At 49.8% G+C, this 22388-nt stretch overlaps 11 non-coding genes across 11 annotated transcripts; all 11 read left to right on the top strand.

Annotated features, from left to right (window-relative positions):
• The first annotated feature begins 1816 nt into the window (after positions 1–1816).
• LOC142682138 (U2 spliceosomal RNA) lies at positions 1817–2007 on the top strand. Its single transcript, XR_012853920.1, has one exon. It is a non-coding gene; the product is annotated as a U2 spliceosomal RNA (small nuclear RNA).
• A 6974-nt stretch (positions 2008–8981) lies between these two features.
• On the top strand, positions 8982–9172 carry LOC142682139 (U2 spliceosomal RNA). The gene has a single exon (XR_012853921.1). It is a non-coding gene; the product is annotated as a U2 spliceosomal RNA (small nuclear RNA).
• A 1128-nt stretch (positions 9173–10300) lies between these two features.
• LOC142682140 (U2 spliceosomal RNA) lies at positions 10301–10491 on the top strand. Its single transcript, XR_012853922.1, has one exon. It is a non-coding gene; the product is annotated as a U2 spliceosomal RNA (small nuclear RNA).
• Positions 10492–11613: 1122 nt separating this feature from the next.
• Positions 11614–11804, top strand: LOC142682039 (U2 spliceosomal RNA). Its single transcript, XR_012853851.1, has one exon. It is a non-coding gene; the product is annotated as a U2 spliceosomal RNA (small nuclear RNA).
• A 1133-nt stretch (positions 11805–12937) lies between these two features.
• Positions 12938–13128, top strand: LOC142682141 (U2 spliceosomal RNA). Its single transcript, XR_012853923.1, has one exon. It is a non-coding gene; the product is annotated as a U2 spliceosomal RNA (small nuclear RNA).
• A 1268-nt stretch (positions 13129–14396) lies between these two features.
• LOC142682031 (U2 spliceosomal RNA) lies at positions 14397–14587 on the top strand. The gene has a single exon (XR_012853844.1). It is a non-coding gene; the product is annotated as a U2 spliceosomal RNA (small nuclear RNA).
• A 1128-nt stretch (positions 14588–15715) lies between these two features.
• On the top strand, positions 15716–15906 carry LOC142682142 (U2 spliceosomal RNA). The gene has a single exon (XR_012853924.1). It is a non-coding gene; the product is annotated as a U2 spliceosomal RNA (small nuclear RNA).
• A 1272-nt stretch (positions 15907–17178) lies between these two features.
• On the top strand, positions 17179–17369 carry LOC142682033 (U2 spliceosomal RNA). The gene has a single exon (XR_012853846.1). It is a non-coding gene; the product is annotated as a U2 spliceosomal RNA (small nuclear RNA).
• Positions 17370–18497: 1128 nt separating this feature from the next.
• Positions 18498–18688, top strand: LOC142682143 (U2 spliceosomal RNA). Its single transcript, XR_012853925.1, has one exon. It is a non-coding gene; the product is annotated as a U2 spliceosomal RNA (small nuclear RNA).
• A 1268-nt stretch (positions 18689–19956) lies between these two features.
• LOC142682034 (U2 spliceosomal RNA) lies at positions 19957–20147 on the top strand. The gene has a single exon (XR_012853847.1). It is a non-coding gene; the product is annotated as a U2 spliceosomal RNA (small nuclear RNA).
• A 1110-nt stretch (positions 20148–21257) lies between these two features.
• LOC142682144 (U2 spliceosomal RNA) lies at positions 21258–21448 on the top strand. Its single transcript, XR_012853926.1, has one exon. It is a non-coding gene; the product is annotated as a U2 spliceosomal RNA (small nuclear RNA).
• Positions 21449–22388: the final 940 nt, after the last annotated feature.

Consider the following 22388-nt stretch of genomic DNA (forward strand, 5'->3'; position numbering starts at 1 on the left):
GAAATCTTCGCCCCTATTCCCCCTTCGAGAGTCAAGAATACAGGAATACAATGTTATTAAGATGTTTGCATTTCATGTTAACCCTTTTTACATCTTTTAGGCTGTTCATATCCAAGAAAACGACGAGGACGTCTTGTCTTAAGTCCGGGAGTATGCAGCATCCCAGAAGATACCCTTCTGGTTCCCTGTTATTTGTATGTCATGCATTCGATGTGTTTTACATGTCTTTATTATTTTTCACACAGTGTGCTGTTCACCAGCTGAAGAGAAGGATGAAGGTATCAGTGGGGAGCCACTAGAGGGTGCATTGTACATCTAGCATTGTTTGAAAAGGGGGTGGAGCCTGGCTAGAGCCCTAGAGCCTCACTCTGACTCTGTCTCACAGTCTACACAGAGGAGTCGGGTCGTGTCTGTGAGGAGACAGACATGTCTGCTAGCTGCTCTGACACAGCAGATTAATACAATCCTTTCAACTGGCAACAGGTCTCAGCACCTGCAGCCCAATGCAAGAGGAGGAACAGTAAGGAGATTGTAACCAGCATATCATCTCTATCATCACCACAGCAAGTATTATTTAGCTGAAAAGCTGTCTGTCTGTTTCTGAGAAGTCTATATAATATTGGGCCTCAGAACTCCTGCTGGCGCTGTTACCGGTTCTGCCGCACGCCACAATTAATATAAGAAGTGTCTATCAAGTCACTCAACTACAACCCTCATCACTGAGAAAAGTGAGTTCATTTATTACACACGCTGCTGGAAAAGTGAATGATTTCTAGATATAGCTGGACAATTGAAACCCTCATTGGTCACCCACTGGTCCCTTCTTCCCCTCAACTGTTGAAGTGGACAGAAGATAACGTGCCTCCATTTTGGAAGACTGTATAAAGTTCTTCAGTAAACGTGAGTTATTCAAATCCCCTGTGTCGTCTGGTCCCTGCACTGCATAACATCAAGGGCACCCCACATACCACCTTGCCAGGCGCACACATACTACTACCACCATCACGGGAGTTGCTACGGGGGAAAAGACTATTACCACCATCATCCATAGTGCAGCCCCCCTGTCACTGTGCCAGCCCGAGAAGGAGCGAGGGAGGAGAGGTAGAGATTCCTACAGATACCTCAGGCCATACACCGTGCACTTCACTACTGCTCCCATCCTCCTGGTAAGCTCTTCCTCGTGGTTGCTGCACTTGCCTACAAAGAGAGCAGCAATTTGGATTTGTTACTATGTTACCTGGAAGAATAACAAACTGTGCAAGGATGGAGGTTGTAGGAGCAAGGAGAACAAGTTGTCTGTAAAGTTGGTGGATGCCTATTTTCCATTTTGCAGTCCCTTGTCTCCCTCTTGTGGCCTCCTGGAGGCAACTAGCTGTGCAAAAAAAAGACAGCCTGGGGGCCGGCTGTTGCAGTGTTGCCCTCTCAGGCAACACTGAGTGACTGACTGAGCCGCACCGTCTTATATAAAGTTCAGACGGAACTTTGCACGTGTCATAGTGGAGACCTCAGGAGCCAGAGCCAGCTTTCTGACATCATAATGGGGCCTCAGAGATAAAAGCCTGGGCCCAGGCAGTGTTGGTCAGTGCTGCTCAGCAGGCAGCACTGGACTGGATTAAAGCTGATACAAGGTGTGAAAGGAGAAGGGGTGGCAGTGGGCATGCACTTACTGCTGCTGCTGCTGCTGCTGCTGCCAGTGTTTGCACGGCAGGAGGGCATTTGGGCGTTGCCAGGAAGGCGTTTTTATGTCGATTCCTCCTCTTTCAGCACTGCATTGTGGTGCAAGCAAAAGAAGCAAAACGCGCGGCACGTTCGGGTTATCGCTTCTCGGCCTTTTGGCTAAGATCAAGTGTAGTATCTGTTCTTATCAGTTTAATATCTGATACGTCCCCTATCTGGGGACCATATATTAAATGGATTTTTAGAACAGGGAGATGGAAATAGAGCTTGCTCTGTCCACTCCACGCATTGACCTGGTATTGCAGTATTTCCAGGACCGGTGCACCCTTTCCTTATGTGTTTACTAAAATCAGATTCCAAAAGTGCTTTTTGTGTTTGCCATTGTTTTTGTCTTTCGGATGGGATCTCCCCTTTTAATCCCATTATTTCAACACCTGTTGGACAATGCATTTGTACAGTCATGTGTGATAATGAGCTAATTTATTAAATGCAATTAATTAATACATTGCCACCTCTTGTTTTGTGTCGTCTGTGTTTCTGTGTTTCCGGCATTTCACATTGGAACAGCTCATTCACCTTCCTTGTCTTCTCTCCGCCCTCCCTCCTAGGTAGGTTAAAGAGCTGCACCTGAGCCAGCCACTGATTGATGCAGCACCATAGTCAAATAGTGGAGTGGAGTAGGGGAACAGCAAACAGCCATTAAAGCAGCCCGCCCGCCCGCCCGCCCGTCACAATGGACCTACCTGTGTACACTAGATGGATGTGATGGAATGTACTGTGGTCCCTACATTTCAAGAAGAAGTAAGAATTGCAGTTGCAACAAACCCTTGCTTGCCTACAAAGAGAGCAGCAATTTGGATTTGTTACTATGTTACCTGGAAGAATAACAAACTGTGCAAGGATGGAGGTTGTAGGAGCAAGGAGAACAAGTTGTCTTGACCTTCCTAAGTAGAGTCGTGTGTTAATGAACCTTCCCTTACCCATCTTATCCCTCCACCCCCACCTTTAGGAAAGACACGTGACACCGAGGTTGGATGTGAAATGGCCACAGCAGCCGTTTATTAATTTCACAGTTTTATCAAAACAATTTAAATCCGAAACATTCGGATAACTAGTTAGGAATCCACCAGAGAATTCCTCCTAATAATTCACATGACCCAACATGGGTCAGAATCGTACATAACAATTTAACGTTAACATTAACCCGAGCAGAGGAAGTCCTTGAAGCCCCTTCAGATGTTCCTTTTTAAGAACACACCGAATTAGCCATCTGCAAACCACCAATTACCTCCAGCTGTAAACCAGCTCGGAAGCACCGTTCACCTCTGCAGATGGCTCCAACCACTAGAAGTCCACTTCAAGGGGATAACACCCGATGAAGCCCTCAAGTGATATACCGACCACTAGAAGTCCACTTCAAGGGGATAACACCCGATGAAGCCCTCAAGTGATATACCGACCACTAGAAGTCCACTTCAAAGGGATAACACCCGATGAAGCCTTCAAGTGATATACCTTCTACCAGAAGACCACTTCAAAGGGATAACACCCGATGAAGTCTTCAACCATGTACCTTTTTTGGGGGACGCATACCCCCGATGCGACCCCCCCACCATTTTGTACTGACTGGCCTCAAGGACTCCCCCCGCCACAGCGAAACAGGCCTTGACCACCTTAAGCCTGTGAGTTCCGCCACACCACCACCGCCCTTTCTATTCCTTCTGCTATCGCCAAGCTCCAAAGATCAATGCCAACCTCGGTCAGATGAACCCCATCACCCCTCCAGAAGTTCCCCACTCCTGACTCCAAATCCCTGTGCCGCACACAAATGCCCCCGATTTTTGCTACGAAACGGGACACCGCCCGATTAACTTTAATGCGAGCCTTATTGACTCTTTCACTGACCTAGCCAACCGCCAATGTTTCCTCGGGACTATGTCCGACCACACTATCACCAACTTGGGATAAGAAACCCACAAACCCAACATATCGTGTTTGATATCCCGCACCAACTCACGCAAGGGGCAGACTCCTAAGTCATCCCCACCCACGTGCAACACTAAGACCTCCAGAACCCTATCAAGCCGGGCCTATGTCTGGAATTCTGCCAACCCCCTGCTCCATGACATACCTCTAAATCCCAGCCAATGCACAACCGCATCCTGTCGCGGAATGCGCAACTGGCGACCGTCCGGGCACGTACGAATGACCCAGTGCACGTACGAATGACCCAGCAACCACACCAAACACGGAGGCGAATCTGAAATGGAAAACAATTAGACACCGCCATACAAAACATTTTTTAAGCGTTAACCACAACCTCATAACAAATGGAGCGGACATAGGACTTAACTCAGTTGGACTCCCAACGACCAATGTGCCGCACCCCTTCATCATCCAACCCCCAGCGCCCCGCTGCAGTTGCTGCGCCAATCCTGAAGGAATGAGATGAATATGAGCCCGCCGCGACACCAACCGCCGTCAGACATTCCTTAAATACATCTCCAAACTGAAACCTGGACAAAACGACCCGTCCACATGACGTAACAAAGGCAAATCTGGAGACCCCGCTTGCGGCTTAAAAAACCCCGCATGCACTCTACTGGGCACATAACCGACCCCGGGAGGGCGAACAAAACTATCAGCTTACCCTTCCCTACTTGGCTAAGCAAAGCAAACGACACAGGCCTTCTACTATCCGCCTCCACTCTACCTCGGCCCAACCCCTTCAAAGCCTGTAGCACCAAAAAATTCCTTAGATACATCTTGAAAGCCTCGTAACTTAAAACCAAACGCCACCGCAGATATGAACCGGTTCACCTTTGCCACTGAAAACCCCGCCTCCCAGGCGTCCCCTAACCAGTACAAAAGTGCCACCAACCTGTCTCTATCCGTATTGACGTCACCCAACTCTCTTACCCACTCCTCCCACTGCCTCCAACAAGCAGAATAAGCACTCCACGTCGTGCGCGCCAAAGACCTTTGTACCAGTTGTTCTACGGGACCGAGACCAGATCCCAAAGATGTTCCGGACAAGCCAAACCGAGACGTTCCGCTCCCGGTGCCAATTGCCGAAACCGGTCCCACTGCGAGCGAGAAAGAGCATCAGCGATGCAATTCCGTACCCCCGGCACATGCACCGCCACCACCCACGCGTTCAATGACAAACATACCAACACTAAATGTCGCAACAATTGAACTACAGGAGGAGAGGACGCCGTGATGTTATTAATGGCCAGCACCACCCCCATGTTGTCGCAGTAAAAACGAACCTTCTTATCCCTGAGCCTGTCCCCCCAAATGGTTGCCGCCACCACGATGGGGAACAGCTCGAGCAGGGCCAGATTCCGCGTGAGTCCGCTGGACACCCAACTAGCCGGCCATTGACCTGCGCACCACGGACCTCCCCCGTAAGCTCCAAAACCGCCCGCCCCAGCCGCATCCGTAAAATTATTCAAATCACTCGTATCCTGCGCTGGGGCCATCCACAGCGAGCGACCATTGTACTGGCCCAAGAAGTCATCCCAAACCTGAAGATCAGCTCGGTGCTCCTCCTTGAGCCGCACAAAATGATGCGGTGCACGCACTCCCGCCGTTGTCGCTGCCAACCGTCTACCAAACACCCTCCCCATTGGCATAATCCGGCAGGCGAAATTCAACTTCCCCAGCAGCGACTGAAGCTCCCGCAGCGTCATTTTCTTCAGTCTACAAGCCCGCCGTACCTCCAGCCTCAAAGCACCCAGCTTATCCGCAGGGAGACGACACTCCATTGCCACCGAATCTATTTCAATTCCCAAAAAACAAATCGTCGCTACTGGGCCCTCCGTTTTTTCTGGCGCCAAAGGGATCCCAAAATCCCTCGCAACCTTCTGTCGTGCATAAAGCAAATTACCGCAAACCGGCGAACCCCCCGGGCCAACGCACAAGAAATCATCTAAGTAATGGATCAACGAGTCGACCCCGGATACTCCCCTCGCTACCCACTCCACGAAGCTACTAAACGCCTCGAAGTACGCACAAGAAAGGGAACACCCCATCGGAAGGCACCGATCCACATAAAAGGCCCCATTCCAAAAACAGCCCAACAGCCGTTGGCTTTCTGGATGAACTGGCAACAACCTGAACGCCGCCTCGATTTCGGTTTTTGCTAGCAGCGCGCCCGGACCCGCAGCCCGCACTAACCCCACCGCCTTATCGAATGAGGTATAGGCTACGAAGCACAACTCGTGATCTATCCCGTCGTTTACCGACGAACCCTTGGGATACGATAAGTGTTGAATTAAACGAAATTTTACGGGCTCGCGCTTAGGAACAATACCCAACGGGGACACAACTAAATCTTTTACTGGCGACTCAACAAAAGGCCCTGACATGCGACCCAACGAAACTTCTTTTAACAATTTGTCCGACACGACCTTGGCATGCGAGTAAGCCGATTTTAAATTCCTCCGCGTAACCGGAACCTCATAAGGAGGCGGGGGAATAACGAAACCAACACGAAAACCCTCGTAAAGCAACTTAGCCGCCGCCCTGCCCGGATACTCATTTAGATAAGGGGCCATCTTTTCCACCCTCACCGGTGACACCCCCTTGACCAGCCGCGGAGGACTGGTTCCCTGACCTCCTTTTCCGCATACATTTCGCCGCCCCGTGTGATGCACCATTACACTCCGAACACACGTGCTTGAACTTGCACGTGGCCCCGAACTTGCACTGGCCTTCATTAAATTGCCAGCAAAACCCTGCCTTTCCCCCGCCGCCTTGTCCAACCTGACTAGACTGGCCTCCTTGGCCGGCGCTCCCGGGAAAGGACTGCCTAACCGGAGCCGTAACCCGTAACCAGAGAGCAATATCCTTCTGGTCCCACCGAATCGCCGGCCGAACCGCTTTTCGCTGACGGAATTGCTCGTCGTATCGCAGCCACGCCTGGCCCCCATACGCCCTATGAGCCTCCCCAATAGCATCAAAATAACAAAACAACGCCGAACAATTTTCCGGCGCCTTTTCCCCTATCACACTGGCTAATATGGCGAACGCCTGCGACCAATTAACGAACGTCTGCGGGATAAGCCTATACCGCCGCCGTTCCTCCTCGTCCTTTTTACTCTCGTCCCGCTTGCTCTTATCCAAATTAAATTTAGCGAGCGGCAAGAGAGAAAAAATCTCTACATATTCGTCCTTCCAGATCCGCTCACGCACCTCCTGCTTTAAATGCGCCCCCAACGGACCTTCGAAACACACATACACCTCCCCACGAGCGCGATCATCAATACGCACCCGATCGCCATCTTTTTGCGCCTCGGTCTGTACCGACACCGCCTCTCTAACCGCCGTTACGGGCCGCGCTTGTAACAATCCCCCTTCCCTGGGACCCTCCCCAACTACCGCCGGGGACACTTCCGTGACTACCGGCGCCACCGCCCTATCTAGGCGCCCGACCAGCTCTCTCAAGCAACCCACTAAGTCTGCCAAACCCGCGCCATCGCGCCCGCCCGCGCCACTACCGGCCACCGATGCGACGCTAGCAGCCCCCCCGCCGATACCCGACATAAAAATCGCTGGATATGACAATGATGGAGTTATACACTCACCGGGCTGCACAGGCGCTGTGTTCCCGTCAGCCGGACCATCCTGACCTCGACGATACACGTCCAGTTCACCTTCCTCCAGCTCTTCTCTCGCCGACGACTGTCCATCCAAACGACATCTTCGGAACGGGGATGAGGACGCGCTGACCGATGGGCCGGCAACCTGCCGCCCGACCGCCGGGACCCAGACTTCCGACCGGACCTGTTGCCTCGACGTCGCTGCAGATCTAGACGTCCGTCTCGCTGATCCTGAAGAAGCCTGCCCCCTGGCCGGAACATCACCAGGCGGGGCGGCCGTACCTTGTCCTCCGAATCTTCCATCCGATGGGGGAGGGGTGACAGGGAGCCCGGCCTGCGACTCCCTGCTTACCGCCGGACCCCGTCGCGGCTTGGGATTCCTGCCAGGACGCAGGGCCTGGGAAGGGGCGGTCCTCCCAGCTGCCTGGCCTGCAGCGTCCGAGATCGGGCTCCCTCTGCGACGCCGTGTCCGCGGGACTGCCTCAGGACTGAGGCGCTCTGGAGGTCGGGACCGCCGGGAGGGACGGGTCGACCCGGCCTGAGTCGCCGTCACCCCCGGCAACGCTCTCAGCCTGCTCCGAGCAGGAGCGGTTGTTGCCGACTCCCCCCCCGCCGCCATAGTAATGCTAGTAAGGGGGCCGGGGGAGGGGAGCCTGTCCCCTGCAACAGACCCCGAACGCCGGGCCTGGCGTGGCGAAACGGCGTCCGGGATCCTAGTTAATGCAGCCACGGTCTCCTCAAGCCATCCGGGACCGTGGTGCACATCAGCGGCACGCAGCCGCTCTAATAATACGGCCTCCGACATTGTTATAAGCGCGGGCAACGGGGAGCTTGTCTCTCCCTGTGTTACTCCTCCCGCTGCTTCCGGCTCAATGCCGCAAACAGCGGGAAGCTCAGCAACGGCCCCCTGACTCCTCCTTGTCCCTCCTCCACCTCCTCCTAACTCTCCCTCCAACTCTCCCTTACCTATTAACCCTTTCCCTACCAGTGAGGTCATGGAGGCTTCCCCTTAAGCCCTGCAGGCTGCGTCCAGCCTCTTCTGTAAAGTTGGTGGATGCCTATTTTCCATTTTGCAGTCCCTTGTCTCCCTCTTGTGGCCTCCTGGAGGCAACTAGCTGTGCAAAAAAAAGACAGCCTGGGGGCCGGCTGTTGCAGTGTTGCCCTCTCAGGCAACACTGAGTGACTGACTGAGCCGCACCGTCTTATATAAAGTTCAGACGGAACTTTGCACGTGTCATAGTGGAGACCTCAGGAGCCAGAGCCAGCTTTCTGACATCATAATGGGGACTCAGAGATAAAAGCCTGGGCCCAGGCAGTGTTGGTCAGTGCTGCTCAGCAGGCAGCACTGGACTGGATTAAAGCTGATACAAGGTGTGAAAGGAGAAGGGGTGGCAGTGGGCATGCACTTACTGCTGCTGCTGCTGCTGCCAGTGTTTGCACGGCAGGAGGGCATTTGGGCGTTGCCAGGAATGCGTTTTTATGTCGATTCCTCCTCTTTCAGCACTGCATTGTGGTGCAAGCAAAAGAAGCAAATCCTGTCTTGCTTCCTCTCCGGCCTTTATTCACCTCCCGCTTAGTAGCTGTGAGTGTGTGTGAGCCTGCAGGGCCCCATGGAATTGCCTAGGAGTAGGCTGAATCGCTGCAAGGGGTGAACAGCAGTATTGGGCAGGCTCGGTCAACGCGCGGCCCGTTCGGGTTATCGCTTCTCGGCCTTTTGGCTAAGATCAAGTGTAGTATCTGTTCTTATCAGTTTAATATCTGATACGTCCCCTATCTGGGGACCATATATTAAATGGATTTTTAGAACAGGGAGATGGAAATAGAGCTTGCTCTGTCCACTCCACGCATTGACCTGGTATTGCAGTATTTCCAGGACCGGTGCACCCTTTCCTTATGTGTTTACTAAAATCAGATTCCAAAAGTGCTTTTTGTGTTTGCCATTGTTTTTGTCTTTCGGATGGGATCTCCACTTTTAATCCCATTATTTCAACACCTGTTGGACAATGCATTTGTACAGTCATGTGTGATAATGAGCTAATTTATTAAATGCAATTAATTAATACATTGCCACCTCTTGTTTTGTGTCGTCTGTGTTTCTGTGTTTCCGGCATTTCACATTGGAACAGCTCATTCACCTTCCTTGTCTTCTCTCCGCCCTCCCTCCTAGGTAGGTTAAAGAGCTGCACCTGAGCCAGCCACTGATTGATGCAGCACCATAGTCAAATAGTGGAGTGGAGTAGGGGAACAGCAAACAGCCATTAAAACAGCCAGCCCGCCCGCCCGTCACAATGGACCTACCTGTGTACACTAGATGGATGTGATGGAATGTACTGTGGTCCCTACATTTCAAGAAGGAGTAAGAATTGCAGTTGCAACAAACCCTTGCTTGCCTACAAAGAGAGCAGCAATTTGGATTTGTTACTATGTTACCTGGAAGAATAACAAACTGTGCAAGGATGGAGGTTGTAGGAGCAAGGAGAACAAGTTGTCTGTAAAGTTGGTGGATGCCTATTTTCCATTTTGCAGTCCCTTGTCTCCCTCTTGTGGCCTCCTGGAGGCAACTAGCTGTGCAAAAAAAAGACAGCCTGGGGGCCGGCTGTTGCAGTGTTGCCCTCTCAGGCAACACTGAGTGACTGACTGAGCCGCACCGTCTTATATAAAGTTCAGACGGAACTTTGCACGTGTCATAGTGGAGACCTCAGGAGCCAGAGCCAGCTTTCTGACATCATAATGGGGCCTCAGAGATAAAAGCCTGGGCCCAGGCAGTGTTGGTCAGTGCTGCTCAGCAGGCAGCACTGGACTGGATTAAAGCTGATACAAGGTGTGAAAGGAGAAGGGGTGGCAGTGGGCATGCACTTACTGCTGCTGCTGCTGCTGCTGCTGCTGCTGCTGCCAGTGTTTGCACGGCAGGAGGGCATTTGGGCGTTGCCAGGAAGGCGTTTTATGTCGATTCCTCCTCTTTCAGCACTGCATTGTGGTGCAAGCAAAAGAAGCAAAACGCGCGGCACGTTCGGGTTATCGCTTCTCGGCCTTTTGGCTAAGATCAAGTGTAGTATCTGTTCTTATCAGTTTAATATCTGATACGTCCCCTATCTGGGGACCATATATTAAATGGATTTTTAGAACAGGGAGATGGAAATAGAGCTTGCTCTGTCCACTCCACGCATTGACCTGGTATTGCAGTATTTCCAGGACCGGTGCACCCTTTCCTTATGCGTTTACTAAAATCAGATTCCAAAAGTGCTTTTTGTGTTTGCCATTGTTTTTGTCTTTCGGATGGGATCTCCCCTTTTAATCCCATTATTTCAACACCTGTTGGACAATGCATTTGTACAGTCATGTGTGATAATGAGCTAATTTATTAAATGCAATTAATTAATACATTGCCACCTCTTGTTTTGTGTCGTCTGTGTTTCTGTGTTTCCGGCATTTCACATTGGAACAGCTCATTCACCTTCCTTGTCTTCTCTCCGCCCTCCCTCCTAGGTAGGTTAAAGAGCTGCACCTGAGCCAGCCACTGATTGATGCAGCACCATAGTCAAATAGTGGAGTGGAGTAGGGGAACAGCAAACAGCCATTAAAGCAGCCAGCCCGTCCGTCACAATGGACCTACCTGTGTACACTAGATGGATGTGATGGAATGTACTGTGGTCCCTACATTTCAAGAAGAAGTAAGAATTACAGTTGCAACAAACCCTTGCTTGCCTACAAAGAGAGCAGCAATTTGGATTTGTTACTATGTTACCTGGAAGAATAACAAACTGTGCAAGGATGGAGGTTGTAGGAGCAAGGAGAACAAGTTGTCTGTAAAGTTGGTGGATGCCTATTTTCCATTTTGCAGTCCCTTGTCTCCCTCTTGTGGCCTCCTGGAGGCAACTAGCTGTGCAAAAAAAAGACAGCCTGGGGGCCGGCTGTTGCAGTGTTGCCCTCTCAGGCAACACTGAGTGACTGACTGAGCCGCACCGTCTTATATAAAGTTCAGACGGAACTTTGCACGTGTCATAGTGGAGACCTCAGGAGCGAGAGCCAGCTTTCTGACATCATAATGGGGCCTCAGAGATAAAAGCCTGGGCCCAGGCAGTGTTGGTCAGTGCTGCTCAGCAGGCAGCACTGGACTGGATTAAAGCTGATACAAGGTGTGAAAGGAGAAGGGGTGGCAGTGGGCATGCACTTACTGCTGCTGCTGCTGCTGCTGCTGCTGCTGCCAGTGTTTGCACGGCAGGAGGGCATTTGGGCGTTGCTAGGAAGGCGTTTTTATGTTGATTCCTCCTCTTTCAGCACTGCATTGTGGTGCAAGCAAAAGAAGCAAAACGCGCGGCACGTTCGGGTTATCGCTTCTCGGCCTTTTGGCTAAGATCAAGTGTAGTATCTGTTCTTATCAGTTTAATATCTAATACGTCCCCTATCTGGGGACCATATATTAAATGGATTTTTAGAACAGGGAGATGGAAATAGAGCTTGCTCTGTCCACTCCACGCATTGACCTGGTATTGCAGTATTTCCAGGACCGGTGCACCCTTTCCTTATGTGTTTACTAAAATCAGATTCCAAAAGTGCTTTTTGTGTTTGCCATTGTTTTTGTCTTTCGGATGGGATCTCCCCTTTTAATCCCATTATTTCAACACCTGTTGGACAATGCATTTGTACAGTCATGTGTGATAATGAGCTAATTTATTAAATGCAATTAATTAATACATTGCCACCTCTTGTTTTGTGTCGTCTGTGTTTCTGTGTTTCCGGCATTTCACATTGGAACAGCTCATTCACCTTCCTTGTCTTCTCTCCGCCCTCCCTCCTAGGTAGTTTAAAGAGCTGCACCTGAGCCAGCCACTGATTGATGCAGCACCATAGTCAAATAGTGGAGTGGAGTAGGGGAACAGCAAACAGCCATTAAAGCAGCCAGCCCGCCCGCCCGCCCGCCCGCCCTCCCGTCACAATGGACCTACCTGTGTACACTAGATGGATGTGATGGAATGTACTGTGGTCCCTACATTTCAAGAAGAAGTAAGAATTGCAGTTGCAACAAACCCTTGCTTGCCTACAAAGAGAGCAGCAATTTGGATTTGTTACTATGTTACCTGGAAGAATAACAAACTGTGCAAGGATGGAGGTTGTAGGAGCAAGGAGAACAAGTTGTCTGTAAAGTTGGTGGATGCCTATTTTCCATTTTGCAGTCCCTTGTCTCCCTCTTGTGGCCTCCTGGAGGCAACTAGCTGTGCAAAAAAAAGACAGCCTGGGGGCCGGCTGTTGCAGTGTTGCCCTCTCAGGCAACACTGAGTGACTGACTGAGCCACACCGTCTTATATAAAGTTCAGACGGAACTTTGCACGTGTCATAGTGGAGACCTCAGGAGCCAGAGCCAGCTTTCTGACATCATAATGGGGCCTCAGAGATAAAAGCCTGGGCCCAGGCAGTGTTGGTCAGTGCTGCTCAGCAGGCAGCACTGGACTGGATTAAAGCTGATACAAGGTGTGAAAGGAGAAGGGGTGGCAGTGGGCATGCACTTACTGCTGCTGCTGCTGCTGCTGCCAGTGTTTGCACGGCAGGAGGGCATTTGGGCGTTGCCAGGAAGGCGTTTTTATGTCGATTACTCCTCTTTCAGCTCTGCATTGTGGTGCAAGCAAAAGAAGCAAAACACGCGGCACGTTCGGGTTATCGCTTCTCGGCCTTTTGGCTAAGATCAAGTGTAGTATCTGTTCTTATCAGTTTAATATCTGATACGTCCCCTATCTGGGGACCATATATTAAATGGATTTTTAGAACAGGGAGATGGAAATAGAGCTTGCTCTGTCCACTCCACGCATTGACCTGGTATTGCAGTATTTCCAGGACCGGTGCACCCTTTCCTTATGTGTTTACTAAAATCAGATTCCAAAAGTGCTTTTTGTGTTTGCCATTGTTTTTGTCTTTCGGATGGGATCTCCCCTTTTAATCCCATTATTTCAACACCTGTTGGACAATGCATTTGTACAGTCATGTGTGATAATGAGCTAATTTATTAAATGCAATTAATTAATACATTGCCACCTCTTGTTTTGTGTCGTCTGTGTTTCTGTGTTTCCGGCATTTCACATTGGAACAGCTCATTCACCTTCCTTGTCTTCTCTCCGCCCTCCCTCCTAGGTAGGTTAAAGAGCTGCACCTGAGCCAGCCACTGATTGATGCAGCACCATAGTCAAATAGTGGAGTGGAGTAGGGGAACAGCAAACAGCCATTAAAGCAGCCAGCCCGCCCGCCCGCCCGCCCGCCCGTCACAATGGACCTACCTGTGTACACTAGATGGATGTGATGGAATGTACTGTGGTCCCTACATTTCAAGAAGAGGTAAGAATTGCAGTTGCAACAAACCCTTGCTTGCCTACAAAGAGAGCAGCAATTTGGATTTGTTACTATGTTACCTGGAAGAATAACAAACTGTGCAAGGATGGAGGTTGTAGGAGCAAGGAGAACAAGTTGTCTGTAAAGTTGGTGGATGCCTATTTTCCATTTTGCAGTCCCTTGTCTCCCTCTTGTGGCCTCCTGGAGGCAACTAGCTGTGCAAAAAAAAGACAGCCTGGGGGCCGGCTGTTGCAGTGTTGCCCTCTCAGGCAACACTGAGTGACTGACTGAGCCGCACCGTCTTATATAAAGTTCAGACGGAACTTTGCACGTGTCATAGTGGAGACCTCAGGAGCCAGAGCCAGCTTTCTGACATCATAATGGGGCCTCAGAGATAAAAGCCTGGGCCCAGGCAGTGTTGGTCAGTGCTGCTCAGCAGGCAGCACTGGACTGGATTAAAGCTGATACAAGGTGTGAAAGGAGAAGGGGTGGCAGTGGGCATGCACTTACTGCTGCTGCTGCTGCCAGTGTTTGCACGGCAGGAGGGCATTTGGGCGTTGCCAGGAAGGCGTTTTTATGTTGATTCCTCCTCTTTCAGCACTGCATTGTGGTGCAAGCAAAAGAAGCAAATCCTGTCTTGCTTCCTCTCCGGCCTTTATTCACCTCCCGCTTAGTAGCTGTGAGTGTGTGTGAGCCTGCAGGGCCCCATGGAATTGCCTAGGAGTAGGCTGAATCGCTGCAAGGGGTGAACAGCAGTATTGGGCAGGCTCGGTCAACGCGCGGCCCGTTCGGGTTATCGCTTCTCGGCCTTTTGGCTAAGATCAAGTGTAGTATCTGTTCTTATCAGTTTAATATCTGATACGTCCCCTATCTGGGGACCATATATTAAATGGATTTTTAGAACAGGGAGATGGAAATAGAGCTTGCTCTGTCCACTCCACGCAATGACCTGGTATTGCAGTATTTCCAGGACCGGTGCACCCTTTCCTTATGTGTTTACTAAAATCAGATTCCAAAAGTGCTTTTTGTGTTTGCCATTGTTTTTGTCTTTCGGATGGGATCTCCCCTTTTAATCCCATTATTTCAACACCTGTTGGACAATGCATTTGTACAGTCATGTGTGATAATGAGCTAATTTATTAAATGCAATTAATTAATACATTGCCACCTCTTGTTTTGTGTCGTCTGTGTTTCTGTGTTTCCGGCATTTCACATTGGAACAGCTCATTCACCTTCCTTGTCTTCTCTCCGCCCTCCCTCCTAGGTAGGTTAAAGAGCTGCACCTGAGCCAGCCACTGATTGATGCAGCACCATAGTCAAATAGTGGAGTGGAGTAGGGGAACAGCAAACAGCCATTAAAGCAGCCAGCCCGCCCGCCCGCCCGCCCGTCACAATGGACCTACCTGTGTACACTAGATGGATGTGATGGAATGTACTGTGGTCCCTACATTTCAAGAAGAAGTAAGAATTGCAGTTGCAACAAACCCTTGCTTGCCTACAAAGAGAGCAGCAATTTGGATTTGTTACTATGTTACCTGGAAGAATAACAAACTGTGCAAGGATGGAGGTTGTAGGAGCAAGGAGAACAAGTTGTCTGTAAAGTTGGTGGATGCCTATTTTCCATTTTGCAGTCCCTTGTCTCCCTCTTGTGGCCTCCTGGAGGCAACTAGCTGTGCAAAAAAAAGACAGCCTGGGGGCCGGCTGTTGCAGTGTTGCCCTCTCAGGCAACACTGAGTGACTGACTGAGCCGCACCGTCTTATATAAAGTTCAGACGGAACTTTGCACGTGTCATAGTGGAGACCTCAGGAGCCAGAGCCAGCTTTCTGACATCATAATGGGGCCTCAGAGATAAAAGCCTGGGCCCAGGCAGTGTTGGTCAGTGCTGCTCAGCAGGCAGCACTGGACTGGATTAAAGCTGATACAAGGTGTGAAAGGAGAAGGGGTGGCAGTGGGCATGCACTTACTGCTGCTGCTGCTGCTGCTGCTGCCAGTGTTTGCACGGCAGGAGAGCATTTGGGCGTTGCCAGGAAGGCGTTTTTATGTCGATTACTCCTCTTTCAGCTCTGCATTGTGGTGCAAGCAAAAGAAGCAAAACACGCGGCACGTTCGGGTTATCGCTTCTCGGCCTTTTGGCTAAGATCAAGTGTAGTATCTGTTCTTATCAGTTTAATATCTGATACGTCCCCTATCTGGGGACCATATATTAAATGGATTTTTAGAACAGGGAGATGGAAATAGAGCTTGCTCTGTCCACTCCACGCATTGACCTGGTATTGCAGTATTTCCAGGACCGGTGCACCCTTTCCTTATGTGTTTACTAAAATCAGATTCCAAAAGTGCTTTTTGTGTTTGCCATTGTTTTTGTCTTTCGGATGGGATCTCCCCTTTTAATCCCATTATTTCAACACCTGTTGGACAATGCATTTGTACAGTCATGTGTGATAATGAGCTAATTTATTAAATGCAATTAATTAATACATTGCCACCTCTTGTTTTGTGTCGTCTGTGTTTCTGTGTTTCCGGCATTTCACATTGGAACAGCTCATTCACCTTCCTTGTCTTCTCTCCGCCCTCCCTCCTAGGTAGGTTAAAGAGCTGCACCTGAGCCAGCCACTGATTGATGCAGCACCATAGTCAAATAGTGGAGTGGAGTAGGGGAACAGCAAACAGCCATTAAAGCAGCCAGCCCGCCCGCCCGCCCGCCCGCCCGCCCGTCACAATGGACCTACCTGTGTACACTAGATGGATGTGATGGAATGTACTGTGGTCCCTACATTTCAAGAAGAGGTAAGAATTGCAGTTGCAACAAACCCTTGCTTGCCTACAAAGAGAGCAGCAATTTGGATTTGTTACTATGTTACCTGGAAGAATAACAAACTGTGCAAGGATGGAGGTTGTAGGAGCAAGGAGAACAAGTTGTCTGTAAAGTTGGTGGATGCCTATTTTCCATTTTGCAGTCCCTTGTCTCCCTCTTGTGGCCTCCTGGAGGCAACTAGCTGTGCAAAAAAAAGACAGCCTGGGGGCCGGCTGTTGCAGTGTTGCCCTCTCAGGCAACACTGAGTGACTGACTGAGCCGCACCGTCTTATATAAAGTTCAGACGGAACTCTGCACGTGTCATAGTGGAGACCTCAGGAGCCAGAGCCAGCTTTCTGACATCATAATGGGGCCTCAGAGATAAAAGCCTGGGCCCAGGCAGTGTTGGTCAGTGCTGCTCAGCAGGCAGCACTGGACTGGATTAAAGCTGATACAAGGTGTGAAAGGAGAAGGGGTGGCAGTGGGCATGCACTTACTGCTGCTGCTGCTGCCAGTGTTTGCACGGCAGGAGGGCATTTGGGCGTTGCCAGGAAGGCGTTTTTATGTTGATTCCTCCTCTTTCAGCACTGCATTGTGGTGCAAGCAAAAGAAGCAAATCCTGTCTTGCTTCCTCTCCGGCCTTTATTCACCTCCCGCTTAGTAGCTGTGAGTGTGTGTGAGCCTGCAGGGCCCCATGGAATTGCCTAGGAGTAGGCTGAATCGCTGCAAGGGGTGAACAGCAGTATTGGGCAGGCTCGGTCAACGCGCGGCCCGTTCGGGTTATCGCTTCTCGGCCTTTTGGCTAAGATCAAGTGTAGTATCTGTTCTTATCAGTTTAATATCTGATACGTCCCCTATCTGGGGACCATATATTAAATGGATTTTTAGAACAGGGAGATGGAAATAGAGCTTGCTCTGTCCACTCCACGCAATGACCTGGTATTGCAGTATTTCCAGGACCGGTGCACCCTTTCCTTATGTGTTTACTAAAATCAGATTCCAAAAGTGCTTTTTGTGTTTGCCATTGTTTTTGTCTTTCGGATGGGATCTCCCCTTTTAATCCCATTATTTCAACACCTGTTGGACAATGCATTTGTACAGTCATGTGTGATAATGAGCTAATTTATTAAATGCAATTAATTAATACATTGCCACCTCTTGTTTTGTGTCGTCTGTGTTTCTGTGTTTCCGGCATTTCACATTGGAACAGCTCATTCACCTTCCTTGTCTTCTCTCCGCCCTCCCTCCTAGGTAGGTTAAAGAGCTGCACCTGAGCCAGCCACTGATTGATGCAGCACCATAGTCAAATAGTGGAGTGGAGTAGGGGAACAGCAAACAGCCATTAAAGCAGCCAGCCCGCCCGCCCGCCCGCCCGTCACAATGGACCTACCTGTGTACACTAGATGGATGTGATGGAATGTACTGTGGTCCCTACATTTCAAGAAGAAGTAAGAATTGCAGTTGCAACAAACCCTTGCTTGCCTACAAAGAGAGCAGCAATTTGGATTTGTTACTATGTTACCTGGAAGAATAACAAACTGTGCAAGGATGGAGGTTGTAGGAGCAAGGAGAACAAGTTGTCTGTAAAGTTGGTGGATGCCTATTTTCCATTTTGCAGTCCCTTGTCTCCCTCTTGTGGCCTCCTGGAGGCAACTAGCTGTGCAAAAAAAAGACAGCCTGGGGGCCGGCTGTTGCAGTGTTGCCCTCTCAGGCAACACTGAGTGACTGACTGAGCCGCACCGTCTTATATAAAGTTCAGACGGAACTTTGCACGTGTCATAGTGGAGACCTCAGGAGCCAGAGCCAGCTTTCTGACATCATAATGGGGCCTCAGAGATAAAAGCCTGGGCCCAGGCAGTGTTGGTCAGTGCTGCTCAGCAGGCAGCACTGGACTGGATTAAAGCTGATACAAGGTGTGAAAGGAGAAGGGGTGGCAGTGGGCATGCACTTACTGCTGCTGCTGCTGCTGCTGCTGCCAGTGTTTGCACGGCAGGAGAGCATTTGGGCGTTGCCAGGAAGGCGTTTTTATGTCGATTACTCCTCTTTCAGCTCTGCATTGTGGTGCAAGCAAAAGAAGCAAAACACGCGGCACGTTCGGGTTATCGCTTCTCGGCCTTTTGGCTAAGATCAAGTGTAGTATCTGTTCTTATCAGTTTAATATCTGATACGTCCCCTATCTGGGGACCATATATTAAATGGATTTTTAGAACAGGGAGATGGAAATAGAGCTTGCTCTGTCCACTCCACGCATTGACCTGGTATTGCAGTATTTCCAGGACCGGTGCACCCTTTCCTTATGTGTTTACTAAAATCAGATTCCAAAAGTGCTTTTTGTGTTTGCCATTGTTTTTGTCTTTCGGATGGGATCTCCCCTTTTAATCCCATTATTTCAACACCTGTTGGACAATGCATTTGTACAGTCATGTGTGATAATGAGCTAATTTATTAAATGCAATTAATTAATACATTGCCACCTCTTGTTTTGTGTCGTCTGTGTTTCTGTGTTTCCGGCATTTCACATTGGAACAGCTCATTCACCTTCCTTGTCTTCTCTCCGCCCTCCCTCCTAGGTAGGTTAAAGAGCTGCACCTGAGCCAGCCACTGATTGATGCAGCACCATAGTCAAATAGTGGAGTGGAGTAGGGGAACAGCAAACAGCCATTAAAGCAGCCAGCCCGCCCGCCCGCCCGCCCGCCCGTCACAATGGACCTACCTGTGTACACTAGATGGATGTGATGGAATGTACTGTGGTCCCTACATTTCAAGAAGAGGTAAGAATTGCAGTTGCAACAAACCCTTGCTTGCCTACAAAGAGAGCAGCAATTTGGATTTGTTACTATGTTACCTGGAAGAATAACAAACTGTGCAAGGATGGAGGTTGTAGGAGCAAGGAGAACAAGTTGTCTGTAAAGTTGGTGGATGCCTATTTTCCATTTTGCAGTCCCTTGTCTCCCTCTTGTGGCCTCCTGGAGGCAACTAGCTGTGCAAAAAAAAGACAGCCTGGGGGCCGGCTGTTGCAGTGTTGCCCTCTCAGGCAACACTGAGTGACTGACTGAGCCGCACCGTCTTATATAAAGTTCAGACGGAACTCTGCACGTGTCATAGTGGAGACCTCAGGAGCCAGAGCCAGCTTTCTGACATCATAATGGGGCCTCAGAGATAAAAGCCTGGGCCCAGGCAGTGTTGGTCAGTGCTGCTCAGCAGGCAGCACTGGACTGGATTAAAGCTGATACAAGGTGTGAAAGGAGAAGGGGTGGCAGTGGGCATGCACTTACTGCTGCTGCTGCTGCCAGTGTTTGCACGGCAGGAGGGCATTTGGGCGTTGCCAGGAAGGCGTTTTTATGTTGATTCCTCCTCTTTCAGCACTGCATTGTGGTGCAAGCAAAAGAAGCAAATCCTGTCTTGCTTCCTCTCCGGCCTTTATTCACCTCCCGCTTAGTAGCTGTGAGTGTGTGTGAGCCTGCAGGGCCCCATGGAATTGCCTAGGAGTAGGCTGAATCGCTGCAAGGGGTGAACAGCAGTATTGGGCAGGCTCGGTCAACGCGCGGCCCGTTCGGGTTATCGCTTCTCGGCCTTTTGGCTAAGATCAAGTGTAGTATCTGTTCTTATCAGTTTAATATCTGATACGTCCCCTATCTGGGGACCATATATTAAATGGATTTTTAGAACAGGGAGATGGAAATAGAGCTTGCTCTGTCCACTCCACGCAATGACCTGGTATTGCAGTATTTCCAGGACCGGTGCACCCTTTCCTTATGTGTTTACTAAAATCAGATTCCAAAAGTGCTTTTTGTGTTTGCCATTGTTTTTGTCTTTCGGATGGGATCTCCCCTTTTAATCCCATTATTTCAACACCTGTTGGACAATGCATTTGTACAGTGATGTGTGATAATGAGCTAATTTATTAAATGCAATTAATTAATACATTGCCACCTCTTGTTTTGTGTCGTCTGTGTTTCTGTGTTTCCGGCATTTCACATTGGAACAGCTCATTCACCTTCCTTGTCTTCTCTCCGCCCTCCCTCCTAGGTAGGTTAAAGAGCTGCACCTGAGCCAGCCACTGATTGATGCAGCACCATAGTCAAATAGTGGAGTGGAGTAGGGGAACAGCAAACAGCCATTAAAGCAGCCAGCCCGCCCGTCACAATGGACCTACCTGTGTACACTAGATGGATGTGATGGAATGTACTGTGGTCCCTACATTTCAAGAAGAAGTAAGAATTGCAGTTGCAACAAACCCTTGCTTGCCTACAAAGAGAGCAGCAATTTGGATTTGTTACTATGTTACCTGGAAGAATAACAAACTGTGCAAGGATGGAGGTTGTAGGAGCAAGGAGAACAAGTTGTCTGTAAAGTTGGTGGATGCCTATTTTCCATTTTGCAGTCCCTTGTCTCCCTCTTGTGGCCTCCTGGAGGCAACTAGCTGTGCAAAAAAAAGACAGCCTGGGGGCCGGCTGTTGCAGTGTTGCCCTCTCAGGCAACACTGAGTGACTGACTGAGCCGCACCGTCTTATATAAAGTTCAGACGGAACTTTGCACGTGTCATAGTGGAGACCTCAGGAGCCAGAGCCAGCTTTCTGACATCATAATGGGGCCTCAGAGATAAAAGCCTGGGCCCAGGCAGTGTTGGTCAGTGCTGCTCAGCAGGCAGCACTGGACTGGATTAAAGCTGATACAAGGTGTGAAAGGAGAAGGGGTGGCAGTGGGCATGCACTTACTGCTGCTGCTGCTGCTGCCAGTGTTTGCACGGCAGGAGGGCATTTGGGCGTTGCCAGGAAGGCGTTTTTATGTCGATTACTCCTCTTTCAGCACTTCATTGTGGTGCAAGCAAAAGAAGCAAAACACGCGGCACGTTCGGGTTATCGCTTCTCGGCCTTTTGGCTAAGATCAAGTGTAGTATCTGTTCTTATCAGTTTAATATCTGATACGTCCCCTATCTGGGGACCATATATTAAATGGATTTTTAGAACAGGGAGATGGAAATAGAGCTTGCTCTGTCCACTCCACGCATTGACCTGGTATTGCAGTATTTCCAGGACCGGTGCACCCTTTCCTTATGTGTTTACTAAAATCAGATTCCAAAAGTGCTTTTTGTGTTTGCCATTGTTTTTGTCTTTCGGATGGGATCTCCCCTTTTAATCCCATTATTTCAACACCTGTTGGACAATGCATTTGTACAGTCATGTGTGATAATGAGCTAATTTATTAAATGCAATTAATTAATACATTGCCACCTCTTGTTTTGTGTCGTCTGTGTTTCTGTGTTTCCGGCATTTCACATTGGAACAGCTCATTCACCTTCCTTGTCTTCTCTCCGCCCTCCCTCCTAGGTAGGTTAAAGAGCTGCACCTGAGCCAGCCACTGATTGATGCAGCACCATAGTCAAATAGTGGAGTGGAGTAGGGGAACAGCAAACAGCCATTAAAGCAGCCAGCCCGCCCGCCCGCCCGCCCGTCACAATGGACCTACCTGTGAACACTAGATGGATGTGATGGAATGTACTGTGGTCCCTACATTTCAAGAAGAGGTAAGAATTGCAGTTGCAACAAACCCTTGCTTGCCTACAAAGAGAGCAGCAATTTGGATTTGTTACTATGTTACCTGGAAGAATAACAAACTGTGCAAGGATGGAGGTTGTAGGAGCAAGGAGAACAAGTTGTCTGTAAAGTTGGTGGATGCCTATTTTCCATTTTGCAGTCCCTTGTCTCCCTCTTGTGGCCTCCTGGAGGCAACTAGCTGTGCAAAAAAAAGACAGCCTGGGGGCCGGCTGTTGCAGTGTTGCCCTCTCAGGCAACACTGAGTGACTGACTGAGCCGCACCGTCTTATATAAAGTTCAGACGGAACTTTGCACGTGTCATAGTGGAGACCTCAGGAGCCAGAGCCAGCTTTCTGACATCATAATGGGGCCTCAGAGATAAAAGCCTGGGCCCAGGCAGTGTTGGTCAGTGCTGCTCAGCAGGCAGCACTGGACTGGATTAAAGCTGATACAAG

The sequence above is a fragment of the Rhinoderma darwinii genome, assembly GCF_050947455.1.
Source record: "Rhinoderma darwinii isolate aRhiDar2 chromosome 2 unlocalized genomic scaffold, aRhiDar2.hap1 SUPER_2_unloc_7, whole genome shotgun sequence".
NCBI classification, from domain to species: domain Eukaryota; kingdom Metazoa; phylum Chordata; class Amphibia; order Anura; family Rhinodermatidae; genus Rhinoderma; species Rhinoderma darwinii.